The sequence below is a fragment of the Mesoplodon bidens genome, assembly GCF_964165515.1.
Source record: "Mesoplodon bidens genome assembly, contig: HAP1_SCAFFOLD_84, whole genome shotgun sequence".
NCBI classification, from domain to species: domain Eukaryota; kingdom Metazoa; phylum Chordata; class Mammalia; order Artiodactyla; family Ziphiidae; genus Mesoplodon; species Mesoplodon bidens.
In genome coordinates, this window is record NW_027672468.1 from 1,884,177 (window position 1) to 1,901,446 (window position 17,270).

Genomic DNA, 17,270 nt, shown 5'->3' on the forward strand with positions numbered 1-17,270 from the left:
GGAGAAGGGCCCCTGGAACATGGCCCCCACTGGCTGGGAACTTGAACTTACTTGACGAGTCTTAGTGTATCCTTTCGGATGTTGATCAGGCTTCTCAGAGTCTTCACTGGTTCTTGGGGAGGAGGGGCAGCGTAAGGAAACTGTGTCGGAAACAAAGTGGGAGAAGACTGTGTTTAGAAAGACGGATAACCATAGTAAGTGGACCTGCTCGAGGTCACAGCTAGTGGGAGAGCTGGGATCCGACTTGGTGTCCAAAGTGCTACATTTATCTGCTTTTCCCAGTAGATGAAGCTTATGTGAGTCAGCATTCAAAATGCGGACACCTAATAAAAACTCCCACTGAAGTTCCAAATACCAAGGGACACACAGTGGCCGAGTTAATCACAAAAGGCTTTTCCACCTGACCTTACACAATGGGGAGTCGGACCTGCAAGGATTTTCCTTCAGTGAAGCCACATGGTGTCTGAAGAATTTAGGAACTTCAAACACAAGAGAACCCCATCATGTGTACAGAGTGGAGGCCTGCAAACAGTGAAGAACAAATTTCCTCTGCAGTTGATCATATAAAGCAGAGTTAAAAAAAATGTGAGCCAAAGAGCTCTTTTGGGGTCGTCAAAGGTTTGTGGTTGTCCATCATTTACCTTATGCTTTCACTCTCTTTCCCTGTTTAAACATGTGGGTTTGGAGTAGTGAGTTGATGACAACGAGGAGATAAGAAAGGGGACACAGTAAAACATTTCATTGGGAACTGCTTTGAGAAGATTAAGAGTGATTTAAAATGTCCCCGCTATTCTTCTAATGTCATTTGGGCAGTAAACATTTTTTACATGTGATTCCCAGAAGACCCACTAGTATTTGGAACTTTGCAAAACCATGGTCCTCCTAGCTCTGAAGAGTCTACCCCCTCATGCTGGTCTCAGAAAACAGGACGTCCACATGAAACTGTGTCTTCACAGATTTTTGCTGTTTTACTTGGGAAACATAATTGAACCTATGGTATGTTTGATTTTGTGTATTCAGTGTGATCCCTGATACTTCATGTGTATGAATGTGACCCTTAAGAAAATACATTTAATCCAAACTATCAGCTGTGCATTCAGATGATTGCTTTGTGGGTATTGTCTAGCGATATTTTATTTTTTCATTGATACCTTAAACATATATTCTTCTTCTTTTTTTTTTTTTTGGCCATGTGGAGCATCTTGCAGGATCTTAGTTCCCCGACCAGGGATCGAACCCAGGCCCTCTGCAGTGGAAGTGTGGAGTCCTAACCACTGGACTGCCAGGGAATTCTCACCTTAAACATATATTCTTTTAAAATATATGATAGGTGGTTTTTCTGATTACAAAGCAATACACGTTCAAGCAGAAAACTTGAAAAACACAAAAAAGTACAAAATCAGCCATAATTTCACCACTCAGTGATACCAAAGTTAACATTTGCAGAATGTGTCTTTTTGGATAGGCATCCATCCACTCACCCACCCACCCACATCCTCCCTCCCTCCCTCCCATTTCTCTGCACTGTTTCAAACTGTACCTTCTATTTTATTGTCTCTCTTTCACTTAGAAAGATGTGGCAAATGTTTTAAAGCCTATAATTTGACAATATAACTACACACATTAGAGACTGGGGCCTACTTTAATCAATTCCACATTATTCAGTGTTTTCAGTTGGTTTTACTTTTTTTTCCTGATATAAATGTCGTGGTGAATGCTTTGTCCCTACATTTCTGCGTGCCTCTTTGATTATTTCCTTAAGACATTCCTAGAAGTGGAATTACTGGATCAAAGAGTAAGCATATTTTTAAGACTTTTAAAACTATTTTGCCAAATTGTTCTCCGGAAAGCTGATTCCAACTTTGCTCTCCTGCTTGCAGTGTATCAGGAGGCTTTTATACAGGAAAGCTGAAATCCTAGTTCAGATCCCATCTGTGGCCCATTTCTCCACACACCCCCCACCCCCTTTGCTGGGCTGTCACACTAAAGGAATTTTAAACAATTTTTAAATAAGCTTAATCAAAAAGTAATTAGGCAGGAAAACCCAACACAAATGCTTGTCTATTCTAAAGCCAAAATAAATGACTTTGGGATTAAAATTTTTTTCTGGAGTAGCGAATTTAATCATATTCATTTGCACAGGTACTTGGGAGTTATCCTTAACTCCTACCTGAGTCCAAAAAAAAAATAGAGGCTTTCCCTTCACTCTTTGCCCTTTCCCCTCTAGATCCTCCCCATCCCCGCAAAAAGAAAAAGAAAAACAAAAGGAAGGTGGGGGGAGTTAGTGTTCTTCACCTTCCATTTAGAATTTTACATTTGATGATAACTGGAATGGAACACAAGTTACTCACTGCTCAGGGAAAGGTATCGTGGGATCAATTGTTTACATATATAAACTATCCTTATAGTATAATAAATCCACACTTACATTTTTAGCTCTTTACCCTCTGCCTCGCCAAAAGAAAACCATTGAAAATCTGTTTAGGAGAAACTAATCCTGTTTGTAGGCTCTTACCTACCAAAGCTTCAGCCTTAGTGGCCGTTCATGTACCCAACCAGAGTCTACCGGCAACACTCAGTGCTGGGTGTAAAGAGAGACTTAAAGTGGAAAAGATAAGGTCCTGCTCTTTCAGAAGCAGCATTATAAGGAAGATGATACAGTTACACAAATAACTGTGACACTAAACAGAAATGCCACAGAAAGGGTAACGATACAGGGAGTGATCACTTCTGGCTGAGGTAATCTGGAAGGCTTCATGGAGGAGGTGGTATTTGATCTGGGATCTTGAAGGATAAAGGTAATTTGTAAATTCAGAGATGACAGGGAAGACAGAGGAAACAGCAGGAACAGAGGCAAACTAAAGAAAATATTCTGCTCTTAGAGTCAGCTCCCCTACCTCTCTAGGCCAGGTTAGCCCACCGTGACTCTAAGCGTCTTTGTGATCTTCGCTTTTAAAACGATCATTTATTGAGCACTTACTAGGTGCCAGGCACTATGCTAAGCTCTTTACATACATTATCTTAGTGATCCTTGGAACAATCCTGGGAGGGAGAGATGGTTGTTCCCTTTTTGCAGATAAGGACATTGACATAGCAACAGGTTCAGTAACACCTTCCAAAGTTCCACAAGTTTTAAGGAGAAGAGTTGGAGTTTGAACACATTCCACCTCCATCTTTCTCTAAGATGCTCCTGGATACAGCTGCTTAACCTAGAGATGACGAAGGGATTGAAGTACTAGTTATTAAAAGCTCTGAAAACACTAACCTATGTCTTTGTTCATTCTTTTTTCTTAGCAAGGCACTGATGAACTTTTTTGTTTGCCTACAGTACCTCTTTAACACACGCACCATTACTGTATTATATTTAGAGCAAAAAAAAAGTATCTTAGTTCAATTCAAGGCCAGAGATTTCACTCCTATGCTAACAGATATGTGTGACATGAAAGCAAAGTAACATCTTCTTGGGACCGAAGGAGATGAAGGTCAGGATGGACTCCGGTCCACGCACTGCCCTGAAGGAGCCGCTCACCGGTCATTCACTGTGCTCAGAACAGCATCAATAACCATTTCTCAGTTCACATCCAGTTTCCACTTGCTTTCTTATGACCTTGGAACTGTAATTTTCTCAGCCCCAGTTGTACCTCATTAGGGAGTGAGTGATGAAAAGAAAGATCAGACAGAATTTATTTTTCTCAGATGCAAGCGCCCTGGCACAACTAGGTCAGTAAACGGGAAGAAGTGGCCTTTTCTGTCTTGCACACAACATGCCACCAGGCGCACAGATGGAGGGGGACCCACAGGCCTTCTGCAAGCCGTATCCTCACTTCTTGCCTCAAGCTCAGTATGGGCTTAGGAGATGTCTTCCTGTTTCTCAGACAACATCCTGGAGTAAATAAACTCTCAGCACCTTATGAAGGACCTTAAAAACAGCTTCCAGGATTCTCTTTCACTTTTCATAATGAAGACAGGCTTATAAAGACTAGTGTGCAAAGAATGAAATCGGGTCTGCTCAGGGACTTGTGGCCCAAACCTGCCGGGTCAGTAATGTGTTGACAGAGAATTAAGGCTCAGGTCCCTCTACTCTATTCATCTAAGTAGAAATGCTGCCAGAAGAAAGCCCTCTTAATGGGGTAAAATTTGGGTAACTGTTGCAACGACAGCTTGCCAACGCCCATCCATGAAAAAAGAGAACATAGGGAAACGTTTACTGAGTACGTACTATGGGCCGGGCATCATGCTGGGTTCTTTAGATTTTTTTTCATTTTACTTTATTTAATTTATAAAATATACATAACATGAAATGTATCACCTTCACCAGTTTTAAGCACACAGTCCAGCGGCAGCAAATGCATTCACATGTCCTGTGCTGTCATGACTCCCGTGGAGTTCTGGTGTAGATACATTCTTACTTAATATTCTAGACACTAATAGACATGTGGGCCATGCCCACCAGACTGTAAGCTCTTGGAGGAGAGTCTGAAGAGAAATATGTTGGTTGACTGGATAAATGAAGAATATCAGTTTTAACACCCCCACTTTGCAGATAAAGAAACTGAGACTCAAAAGATTCATGTAATTATTCAAGGTCTCAGGGCTAATGAGTAGCAGAACCAGGATCTGAATCCAAAAGCCACACTGTTTGTCCTGCAGCTGCCTTGGCTACAGCAGGGCAAGGCTACATGTTCTGATGCCAGGAGTGTTCCAGGTACCTGAGTTGAGTGTGGAGAGAGTCTGAACGTTAAATGATCACTGCAAAAGGTACCGAATCCTGTTCAGGTTCTAGAGGCTGGTCGAAACTCTCTGGATTACACCCTTATGCTTAGGCAGCAGTACATACAAAAGCATACCTAATGCCACACTCCTTTTAAATTTTAACAGGAGTATCTAAGGTCTCCTCAGAGGAAAGCTTTCTTGGAGCACTGCATGACAAATTCCTTTTGTCTGTAAGAGCTAACAGCACCTGTAGAAGACACAAAGGTATATTCAGGGTGTGACATCAGAGAACACTGCCAGCAGAAGCAGGGGAGATGTTCATCGCTGTTTACCTTCTGCCCAAGATGCTCCAATATGTGTTACTGATAGATATTCCTAAAGCACGGTGGTTTCTCCTCTAAATTATTTTCAAAGAACAAAGACATCTACCAATTCATTCAACACGTTCACTATGCCCTGAGCGCTATGCTAGCCTGGATTCGGGGATGGACCAGGCACGCCTCTCTTAGTTCCACCTGTAAGGGGCCCACAACAGAGCGTGCATCTGGCGCCCTGCACTCAGGTACCAGCAGCGCACTACCCCCCCCACCACCGCCGCGCCCCCACCCAGGACCGGCCTGCTTGTGTCCACGCCAAAATAAGCCTAAATCTCAGAATAATTTAAATCCCAAACACCTCAAGCCCAGGATGGGAGTATAGTACCCACTCGGCCAGAGAAACTCTCTCAATGGGCCCCAGGGGGTTGGCGATCAAGGCTCATATGAATACAGAGCAAGTGCCTCTTTGACCATTTATCCTGGTGCTCATCAGGTTCCTTGTTCGTTTTCCTTACACAAGCAAAGCGCCACTTGGCGGCCAAATGTGGAACTGCCGGTTTAGATAGACTGGATATGGGTATGGGTGTGTGTGTGTGTGTGTGTGTGTGTGTGTGTGTGTAGGGGTACACATACGTATATATTCATATACACACATATATGTATGTATATATCAACTATGTATCCTAGATTTTCTAACCATTCTAATTTTAAGTATTTTGTTAAACTACCCCCATGTCTGCACTCACATTTTTGCTGTAGAAAATATGGTCCCAGTGCATACGAGATTAAAGGATCTTACTTCAATTGTAAATTATTGGGTAATTCCCAGTAGTCTGTAAAAGGGACTATAATCCATTCATAAAAATAAATAATTAATTTCAACAAAAAGTTTTTTTAAGGTACATAATTTGCTAACATTTGCTATTAAATTCAGGCCTGATCATATACACACATCGCATCCTGGATTTGGCCACTGGGAACTCCCTCAGTTGGCTCCTGTGTCCTTTTGATTTGCCCCATCACTTTTCTGAGCACTTCCTCCTTACTTTCTGGCACCACAAGATATTCCAAGTTCATGTTGTGTTTTTCTGTCCCCTCCCTGGAACTGATCATGTCTCCAAGGATCCCTGGTTCCTTTTTAGAGACGTCTACCTCAGACCATCATGTATTCACTAATCTTTTACCAATGAACACTTGTTCTGCTTCCAGTTTTCAATATTACAAACAATGATGCAATAAACATTCCCTGAAAGGAAACTTAATAGGAAAAAGGAGGGGGGGTGATGTAAAAGAAAAACAAATGAATATGACCTAATGCAGTCTTTACTTAAGAAGAAAAAAGCCCCAAATGCCAAAAATCTGCCTCTGAAGAGAAAGGAAATTATTTCTAGGCAATTTATGACTAAAAGAGAAAAGTACTCATTTTACACATAGACATGTAATATTTGTGTCAGAGAAATAAATAATAGTTAATATGGAAATCAACATCTGGGATCATATGAAGAGCTCATTTACAGCACTCATTTACATAAGCTCTTGCTTTTATAGATTTTAGGGGTTTTATATTTAAAATTCAGTTCCTTTTTTATTTGATGCCTGGTTATTTTCTCAGCTTTCTCTACTTCCCCTCTTCTCAGCTATGTAGTGTGTCCAAGACTTACCAGAGCATATATTTAGACTTGTGATACTTTATAACATTTTCTTAGATCCACATCAGGGAGAACAGTTTACCCTGGTTGAATGATGTGAAATGAATACAAATTTGCCTATTTAACCAGCTGTAGCCCTGGGACAGACTGTATTGTGCCTGCTGTCCACCAAAACATCAATGAGCTATATTTACAGCAGTCAAACTCCTTTTCACTAATTTTCCATCCAATCCTCGTGGGGAGTCAATCACCCATGTAGAAAGACTGGTGACCACAAAGCTGACAAGATGTGAAAAGACATTTTTTTCACTCAAATCAAAGACGTGAGGGAGATACCACGAGGGCGTCACATGATGACCTTAACTCAAAGATGCTCTGTGTCCAGGTTTGGTTACCAAAGGAATCCATCCAAGATGGCAGTCTATTTATAGTCTGTTAACTCCTCCGCTGGGTCCCCTGGCAGGGTGCACATGGGACCAATGTCCTGGCTATATGACATCACCTCTAAGGTTGATCTTTCCAAAATATTTAAACCCTACTACGAGTGTGCCCACTTAACCAGTTCTCTTTGATAACAAGAGCATGAAAGATCCACTGCAGAGAAAAGCACCCATCACAAAATCGCCCTGGTCTTTGTTGACAACCATCACAGACCCATTTTCTCCCTCTACTTATGGTTTGGGTCTTGACTCATATTGTTCAGGAGTACTCAGACCGGGCAACAGGTTGCTCACACTCGGACATCAAATGCACCTCCAGGGCTGTGTGTGCTGCTTTGATGACAAGTGAAACCTACTCAACTTCCGGTTCCCCTGATTGAAAGCCCATCCCATCGGGATAAAACACTACCCAATCATCCTGTGCTTCTACAATAAAAGTATCTTTCTGAAGATGAGCTGCTTTTAGATACAGAGGGTTCTGCCTAACACCAGCTAATTTTAAGGAGAGTTAAAAGGGAAAAAAGTGCTTTTAGTAAAGCAGACACTGTCACCTTTTCCCTCCAGCAAGTTGGTAAATAATGACTAAGGGTCAGAGAAACGACTCCTTTCAGACCAGCACCCCAATCTAGACGCCTGACTTCCAGATTTCATCTGGTCAGGAGACTGGTAACCCAGCTCACAAATAAGAATCCAGTTTTAAGTAAGAGATTTTGAGATGCTTAATACTGTAGGTAAAGAATATGCCCAAAGCACCAGTATCAGCCAAAACAGGTATTTTAAAATACACAGAAATAAAGCAGAAACTAACACACCATTGTAAAGCAATTATACTCCAATAAACATGTTAAAAAATTAAAAAAAATTAAAAAAATAAAATACACAACATATACATTTTTTCCAAAGAAGCATATGAATGTTCTAATGCCACCAAGTATTAGTTTTCCAGTCATTTTATTTAACAGAGGTGTTTTTAGTAGGCCAGTTATTAAGAAGAGCAAGTGGACCGAAGTCTTCCCCAGTCTGTATTTTAAAAACTAAAAACTGTAAGCTGGTCTTCAAGTTGAAAACCTCCAAGCTGCCCACCTGTGCCCCTCCTGAAATATACTGACCCTAAAACGATCTCTGTAAGAGCCAAGATCAATTACAAGAGTTTCAAGTCTCCATGTCTCATATTTCTGGAAGGAAATATGCCCTGAGGGACTTCCCTGGTGGTCCAGTGGTAAAGAATCCACATTACAATGCAGGGGATGGGGGTTCGATCCCTGGTCGGGGAACTAAGATCCCACATGCCACGGGGCAACTAAGCCCATGCGTCACAACTACTGAGCTCACGTGCCTCAACTAGAGCCCACGTGCCGCAAACTACAGAGCCCACGTGCCCTGGAACCCATGCACCACAACTAATGAAGGGAAAAACCCGCACACCACAAATAGAGAGAAGCCCACGTGCCAGAATGAATAGCCCACACGCCTCAACGAAGATGCCGTGTGCTGCAGCTGAGACTCAATGCAGCCAAAAATAAATAAAATAAATAAATAATTAATTAATCTTAAAAAATATGCTCTGAAGTCTGCTATGTTAGGAACCTCAGCTTCAGAAAAAGAATAGTATGAAATACAGAAACAGTTAAGTTTATAAGCCAATCAAATACAGAATTCTAAGCCCAGGTAAGGTCAGTTTCTTTGGCTAAGCTACCTATTTTCAGATACAGCCCTAGGCCCAGAAAGAAGGCCATTAGTAATTCAAACACCCTAATGAGATTTTATTTTGCTTAGCTCATCATGAGATATGGAAACCCCATATAATTGGAACAAAATAGCGTAAAATAAAAACCTATAAGTTATACAGCAGAAACTAACACACCATTGTATTTTTTTTTTTTTTGCGGTATGCAGGCCTCTCACTGTTGTGGCCTCTCCCTTTGTGGAGCACAGGCTCCGGATACGCAGGCTCAGCGGCCATGGATCACAGGTCCAGCCGCTCCGCCGCATGTGGGATCTTCACAGACTGGGGCACGAACCCGTGTCCCCTGCATCGGCAGGCGGACTCTCAACCACTGTGCCACCAGGGAAGCCCTAACACACCATTGTTAAGCAATTATACCCCAATAAAGATGTAAAAAAAAAGACTCAACACAGTCAAAAAATAAATATATAAAAAGAAAATAAAAATAAAAAAATTACTGCTGTTTATAAACCAAAAAAACCCTATAGCATATGTATGATAGTTTAAATTTCTAAATTGTTAATATTAAGCTCTGTAGGGACTTCCCTGGTGGTCCAGTGGTTAAGAGCCTGCCTTCCATTTCAGGGGACGGGGGTTCGATCCCTGGTCAGGGAACTAGGATTCCACATGCTTCAGGGCAACTAAGCCAGCACACCACAACTCCAGAGCCAACGCACCACAACTAGAGAGAAGACCACACGCCTCAATGAAAGATTCCGCATGCCACAACTAAGACCCAATGCAGCCAAAAATAAATAAATAAATATTTAATTTAAAAAAATCTGTAATTTGCAGCTAAGTTAACAAGGTAACAATCTCTTTCACTTTGCCCTGCTAAGCTTCCAAAAGTCTTGAGAGCTCTGATTATTTTTCACTCACTCCTTAATAGCAGTGCGTAGGACTGGTCAAGAATCCGCCTGCCTGTACGGGGCACACAGGTTTGAGCCCTGGTCTGGGAAGATCCCACATGTCAGGGAAGAGCTAAGCCTCTGCGCCACAACTACTGAGCCTGCACTCTAGAACCCGTGAGCCACAACTACTGAGCCCGCACGCCACAACTGCTGAAGCCTGCATGCCTAGAGCCTGTGCTCTGCAACAATAGAAGCCACTGCAATGAGAAGCCTGTGCACTGCAATGAAGAGTAGGCCCCGCTTGCCGCAACTAGAGGAAGCCCACGTGCAGCAACAAAGACCCAACGCAGCCAAAATAAATTTAAAAAATAGCAGTGAGTAGCCAAGGTTATATAAACCAACTGAACTAATTTCTTAGGCTCACATATTAAATATATATTAAACATATTAAAGTCTAAGCTCACTTAAAGTCTGTCTGTAATGAAATCTAGAGCTAGAAGTATAACTCTGATGTTCTAGATGGTGAATCTCAGAGACAAAATATAATTATTTACAATATATCATGCACAGAGTCCAATCCCAAGGCTGATTCACGTCACTGGCTTCTCTCGCATCCTGTGTTCCATCCTCATCCCTTTCTTGACCTCCTACCTGACATCTCTGTGTCCCTCCACCAATCACCTATCACCTCTCAGTCCATCCTCGTAAATCTTCACTCCTTTAACCACATCCTTCAACACCTCCAATTTTCCTATTCTCAGCAAACACTTCTTTATGGCTCTTCCTCTTTTTACTGATTTCCTGCATGCTATTAAGACCCTGGGCTTCTGATCATCTTTCCAGGCTTGTCAGAAGTGATTCCAGTTCATCAAGAAAAAAGCAGGTGTCCTAGCCTTAACCATAAGCTTTCTGAGACTAAAAAGAGCCAAGTTCCAAGTTTAAACGTAGTGCAAAACAAAGATGGCACAACAGATAATAATTTCCCAAGGAACAATACATGGTCATATCTCCTAACACAGTCTTGCTCCTGGGTTTATAATGCTCAGTCTGGCCAATTCAAAGATTCTTTAAGCACTACTTAATAACCCACCAAGAAAGCACAGCCCCAGGATTAAGTGGGAAGTCAAAAGTTCAGCAAGAGGATTTAGTGACTGGCTTCTAAACAAATACATTATGGAAAAGGAAAGATTCGTAGTGGGTAAACCTGACAGACACCACCTTCACTAAGTGATCAAGGTTGCCATCACTGGGAGTATGTCATGAACTGTTATATGCCTCTGATATGATGTAATAAGTGCACTTAACCTCTGTGGTATTCTTTCTGCAAATCCATAACCCTAGTCTAATCACAAGAAAACATCAGAAAACCCAAATTGATGAGAGTTCTACAAAATATCTAACTAGTACATCTCAAAACTGTCACGGTCATGAAAAACAAGGAAAAACTGAGAAACTGTTAAAGATTGGAAGAAATGAAGGAGACATGACAACCAAAGGTAACCGGGATGAAAAAAAGACATTGGTGGAAACACCGGTGTAGTCCTAATAAAATCTGTAGTTTTGAAAAATAGTAATGTACCTATGCTAACTTTTAGTTTGGATAAATGCTCCATGGTTGTGTAAGACGTTAACATCAGAGATAGCTGGGTGGAGGGCATATGGGAATTCCCTACTACCTTTGCAATTCTTCTGTAAAGTATTAAAAAAAAAGTTCAGCAAGAGAAGTGCTGAGAGGAAATGAAGAGCAAAGGATCCCAAAGTGGAAGGTGTAGGTCTTGGCCCTTGTATTAGTGGTTGTGCAATTTTACACAAATTGCTGTACCCTACTAAGTCTCTATTTCCTCACCAGTAAAATGTGCTTCATAATAGCTACCTTATAATTTGTGAGATTAAAGGTTGTATTAGGGACTTCCCTGGTGGCACAGTGGTTAAGAATCTGCCTGCACGGGGAAACGGGTTCAAGCCCTGGTCCGGGAAGATCCCACATGCCACGGAGCAACTAAGCCCGCAAGCCACAACCTCTGAGCCCTCCCGGCACAACTACTGAAGCCCGGAGGCCTAGAGACCATGCTCCACAACAAAGAGAAGCCACCGCAGTGAGAAGCCCGCACACCGCAATAAAGAGTAACCCCTGCTCGCCACAACTAGAGAAAGCCCGCACTGCAACGAAGACCCAATGCAGACAATAAATAAATAAAAATAAAGGTTGTATTAGTCCAGTCAGGAAAACAAACCACCCCAGGTATTTTAACAGAGAATTTAATCGAACTGGTTAAACAGGCACCAGAGAACCAAAACACAAAAAGGGGACACTGAGCTGACACAGTGTCACCTCAGGAAGGGGCTACAACCCCTGGGGCTGAGGGAATCAAGGGGAGAGGTGGGGGCTATCAGCCTAGAGGCCCCTGGGGGTGGGACTCTGGTCTCTGGGTACCACCCTTTCTCTTCCTCCAGCCCTGCAGACCCTCTGGCGCCCTCCATTGGCAGAGCCTGGAAGTGGAGAAACCTGGCCGAAGAGTCCCTGCCCCAGAATTACCCAGCCCAGGTTAGAGGGTGGTTTGGGGCTGGGAGACAACAGCTCAACTGTGAACTATGAAGCAGCTTTGTAGACTGTAAATGTTACCCACTAGTACTTATTAATTTCATTACTTCCATTAAGTGCCTGAGATAACTCTCCCTCTTTTTTTTTTTGGCACGCCACGCATCTTGCGGGGATCTTAGTTCCCGGACCAGGGGGTCGAACCCATGCCCCCTGCAGTGGAGGCACGGAGTCTTACCCACTGGACCCCCAGGGAAGTCCTCTCCCCTTCTTTCTTTTAAAAATATCTAACAGGGTCTCCCCTGGTGGCGCAGTGGTTAAGAGTCCACCTGCCGATGCAGGGGACGCGGGTTCGTGCTCCGGTGCGGGAGGATCCCACTTGCTGCAGAGCGGCTGGGCCAGTGAGCCATGGCTGCTGAGCCTGCGCGTCTGGAGCCTGTGCTCCGCAACGGGAGAGGCCACAACAGTGAGACCCCGCATATTGAAAAAAAAATATATATATATATATATATATATATATATATCTAACAGTATGGATTAACAGAGGATATGCACCTTTGGTGTTAAAAGCATTTAAAATTTTAATAAATGGAAAATATGGGACTACATTCTATTCTATAATTATAGCAAGCTTTACCGCAAAGCTCGCTTTGTCAGAGCTGTTTTCTAAAGGTAAAGCATATGTCTGATTCATTTCTGTAATAGTCAGGGCTACTATTTTAGTTGAGTGGAATATGTGTGTTGCTCAGGGATGCTATTTACATGTAACCAGGCTATTTGACCCAGAAGTCTTTGACTTTTATAGACTTTTGTAAAAACACTTTCATTACAATTTAAGGCCATTATGCATCTCTTTAAAAGCTGAAAAAAGTTAACCAAATTTTTCTTTGAAATGCAACTCCAATATATATAGTTTCCCATAAGCTGGGGCGGACCCTGACAACAGGAAACAGAGGTGAGAGTGTGCACCCTTAGTTTCAGTAGGTTTCAAAGAAATGTCGAGGGACTTCCTACAACACAGATGTTTTCGTTTCACTGTTGAAAACTGCAGCAATTCTTGTGCTCCGGTTTGTTAAGAAACACAGCCTTAAACAACAAACCAAAAGTTCAAGCGTTTAGTGGCACTTTCCAAGTCAGCAAAACTTATGTCACAAAGCAAAGTTCCTTTTTTAGAGCTTCTGGAAGCTCTGTCTACACTTCATTTGTCACTTCCCTCCTTGTGTGTATATAGTGTCTGAGCTTCCTGCGAGATTATAAACTTGAGGGCAAAGTCTAGGTTAGAGATATCTTTGTATCACCCAGAGTGATTAGACCAGCACACATAAAAGATAAAAATAGGTATGTGTAGAATGAATATATGAATAAGGTCTTCAGAAGAGCACAGCATGTGCCCATGGTGACCATCTGGATTGTGGATATTTGCCCTAAATGGCAGGTTGGCATAATTAATACTCACAAAATAACTAAAAAACAGATCGCCATGTGTTTTTTGGTTTTTATTTTCTTACCTTTTTATTGAAGTGTAGTTGATTTACAATGCTGTGCCAATCTCTGTACAGCAAAGTGACTCCGTTTTACGCAAATAGACAATCGTTTTTAAATATTCTTTTCCATTATAGTTTTTCCCTGCTGCTGGGGTACTAGGATTAACCCCTCTGGCTGAGGGCTGCTGATGCAGAAGCAATGCTGACCCGCCCCCTGCCCCCACCCCACTGCTACGTGCACACATGGCATCTGGGGCACACGTCCACTGCCTCTTGTTGGTACATAGCCATAAGCAGGGGCTCCCTGGGCCACATGGACACCAGGCCACAGAGAGCACTGGCATGTCTGTGAACCACTCCTTCTTTCCAAGACATTCCTTTTTTTTTAAGTCAGGTTTATCGAGGTGTATTTTACATCCAGTAAAATTCACCCATTTTAGTGTACAGTTCTATGAATTTTGACAAATGCATACAGCTCTGTGACCACCATTGTAATCAAGGTACAGCATACTCCCATCCCCCCACAATGTTCCTTCATTCCCTTCTGCAGCCAACCCCGCCCTGCACCCCCAGTGCCTAGCAACCATTCATCTGTTTCCCATCCCCAAAGTTTTGTCCTTTCCAGAATGACAAGACACATTCTTTCCATGCTATAATAAAATAGCCAAAGGCCTCAGTGAACTCTGCACAGATCACCATATGTTCAGCTGCCCTAGGAGCCTCTCGTGTACATCTGGAGGGGAGAACACAGGGGCTGGTGGGTGTGAAGGGCAGCACCATTCACTGTGGCATGGATGACATCACAAGCTCTACAGGGAGCAGGACGTGTCCTCGTGAGCTGGGAAGCAGCTCTTCTCCATCCAAAGACAAAGACCTCTTATTTTAAACTGCCTCTCTATGAAATATCCGGGTTCCTTCTTCCATGGTCATATGGTACAAGACACAACCAGATTTCCTTCTGGTTTGGTTGAGCTTTTGGTATTAAAAGAAAACATAAATTACTGTAGCTGAAATAGAATATACATTAATAAGAAAATTCTGTTAAGCCAAAAAGCTTGAGTTCCAGTAGAATGTTCTTCCAGCCTATCAGATTTGGCTTGACCACACAGTGAGTTATTTTGTGCCTAGCAAAACACTGAACTTTTACTGAATTCTTTAAGAATCACTCAAGAGCTTCCTACGCAACTTCAGGCTAACATGAAGCAGAGTACAAAGAACGTATAAATGCAAAACAAGGGACAATGACGAGCTCCCTGGCAAATCGAGACTGAGGGAAATTGCAAATTACCTTCTAGCACAATACAAGGTCACATTACAGCTTTTTTTTAATTTAAAATTTTTACATAGAAAATCCTTGCCCTGTAATTTCAAAGCCCCAATTATATTGTTTACACATTCCCTTTCTACTCTATGTAATAAATTATTTTATATTATATCTTATATTTCATATTAGATATATAAGGGGTTATCTATCAAATTTTGAGATGTATGGGGCTTCCCTGGTGGCGCAGTGGTTAAGAATCACCTGCCAATGCAGGGGACGCAGGTTCAAGCCCTGGCCCGGGAAGATACAACATGCCGTGGAGCAACTAAGCCCGTGCGCCACAACTACTGAGCCTGTGCTCTAGAGCTCGAGCGCCACAACTACTGAGCCCGCATGCCACAACAACTGAAGCCCGTGCGCCTAGAGCCCTTGCTCTGCAACAAGAGAAGCCATCACCATGAGAAGCCCACGCACTGCAACAAAGAGTAGCTCCCACTCGCTGTAACTAGAGAAAGCCCGCATGCAGCAATAAAGATCCAATGCAGCCAAAAACAAAAATAAAAAATAAATAAATTTATAAAAAATTTTGAGATGTAGTTTGAAGAAATGATAGGGAATTTAAAGTCAAACAGTGCTTCCCAGCTCCCATCAGCACAGATTTGAAAATTTGAAGAAATGAAGGCAAAAGTTTAGGATAGGCCTCCCAGTGCCCACAACAGATTCAATACTTGTACTGACTTCTGTTCCCTTCTGAATTCCCACTGAAATGACAGCAAAGGGCTTGAAAAAGAAGAAAAAAAGTGTAAAACCACAAGGACAGAGAGAATGGGAGAGGAAATAAACAATTGGAAGCTGTATCACACACAGACAAGTGGAAACTGATTTAGGAGAACAGAAAAGGCTGAAATTCGAAATGGCAGAAACATATTTATGCCCAGAGTCCCAGAAAGGCTTAGAAATTGGAGGCAACAGGTCGTCCTAAAAGCGGGGTACACTGAGGTTTGAAAGAGGAGACTGGGAAGGTCTGAATGAAGAGCATTTCGACTCTGAGATCTTTTCCCAGATGCCACGTGGCCAGGAGGCCACCTGTCCCCTCTCTAAGAGAAGACGTTTACCAATCAGAGGATTTGACAATCCCAGGGACACAGGGCACAGCCAAGGGCAAGGGAGCTCTTTGAAAACACAGGGCTAACTCAAGGTCTCCACACGGAGGCTTGCTGAGACCACACAGCCCCTTCCCCGCTCATCTCCTGGAACCTGGCCGTCAGACTTTAAACCCTTTCCCCTCTGTCCCCCACCCCCATGTTGGACATGAGTGGATTCTTCACTGGAGGAACTAGTTACTGTCACTTGATTTATGACAAAGGCGATCCTGCAGTGCCATGAGAAAGGATGGATGGTCTTTTCCACGGTCAGTGCTGGGTCAATTTAAACAAAAGGAAAAGGAGGAAAAGAGCCTTGGCCCCTACTTCACAGCACACCCCAAAATCAATTCCAGATGGAGGACAAGCCTAAGTGTGAAAGGTTAAACAAAGCTATTAGAGGAAAAACAGAGCATCTTCATGATTTGGGTATTTGAAAGGTTTCTTAAATAGGATACAAAAAGTGCTACCATATAAGCAAAAAACAGATAAATTGGACTATATTACATTTAGAACTTCTGTTCAACTAAAGATACTGGGAAGAGAGTGAAAAGGCATAAGCTTCAAAGTTGCTAAGAGACTAGATCTTAAATGTTCTCACCACAAAAAGAAATAATAATTACGGGCCCTGATGCTGGTGTTAGCTAACACATTGGTGGTAATCATATTGCAATATATAAATCTATCAAATCAACACATTGTACACCTCACACTAACACAATGTTCTATGTCAATTCTATGTCAATTATATCTCAATAAAAATAAATTAATTCTTAATAAATTAATTCTTATTTATCTTTTATTTTTGGCTACACTGTGTGGCTTGTGGGATCTCAGCTCCCTAACCAGGGATTGAACCTGGGCCATGGCAGTGAAAGCACTGATTCCTAACCACTGGTCCGTCAGGGAACTCCATAAATAAATTATTTTTAAAAAGAGAGAGTAAAAAGGAGTTGTGAAGATGGTACCTGAGGCTAGAGTGATGTACTTTGAAGACAGAGGAAGGGACCATGTGTCAAGGAATGCAGGGAACCTCTAGGTTCTAAAGCCTCCAGAAGGTCCTGCCAACACCTTAATTTTAGACCTCTAGAACTATAAGAAAATAAATTCATGTTCTTTTAAGCTACTAAGTTTATAACAATTTG

The 17,270-nt window shown here is 42.3% G+C and overlaps 1 pseudogene across 1 annotated transcript in view; it reads right to left on the minus strand.

Moving 5' to 3' along the window:
* The window catches only part of LOC308610178 (E3 ubiquitin ligase RNF157-like), a 233,694-nt pseudogene that overhangs the window by 201,211 nt on the left and 15,213 nt on the right, over positions 1–17,270 (minus strand). The window contains exon 3 of the transcript in view: positions 52–140. The product of the transcript in view is annotated as an E3 ubiquitin ligase RNF157-like (transcript). The remainder of the gene's footprint in view (positions 1–51; positions 141–17,270) is intronic.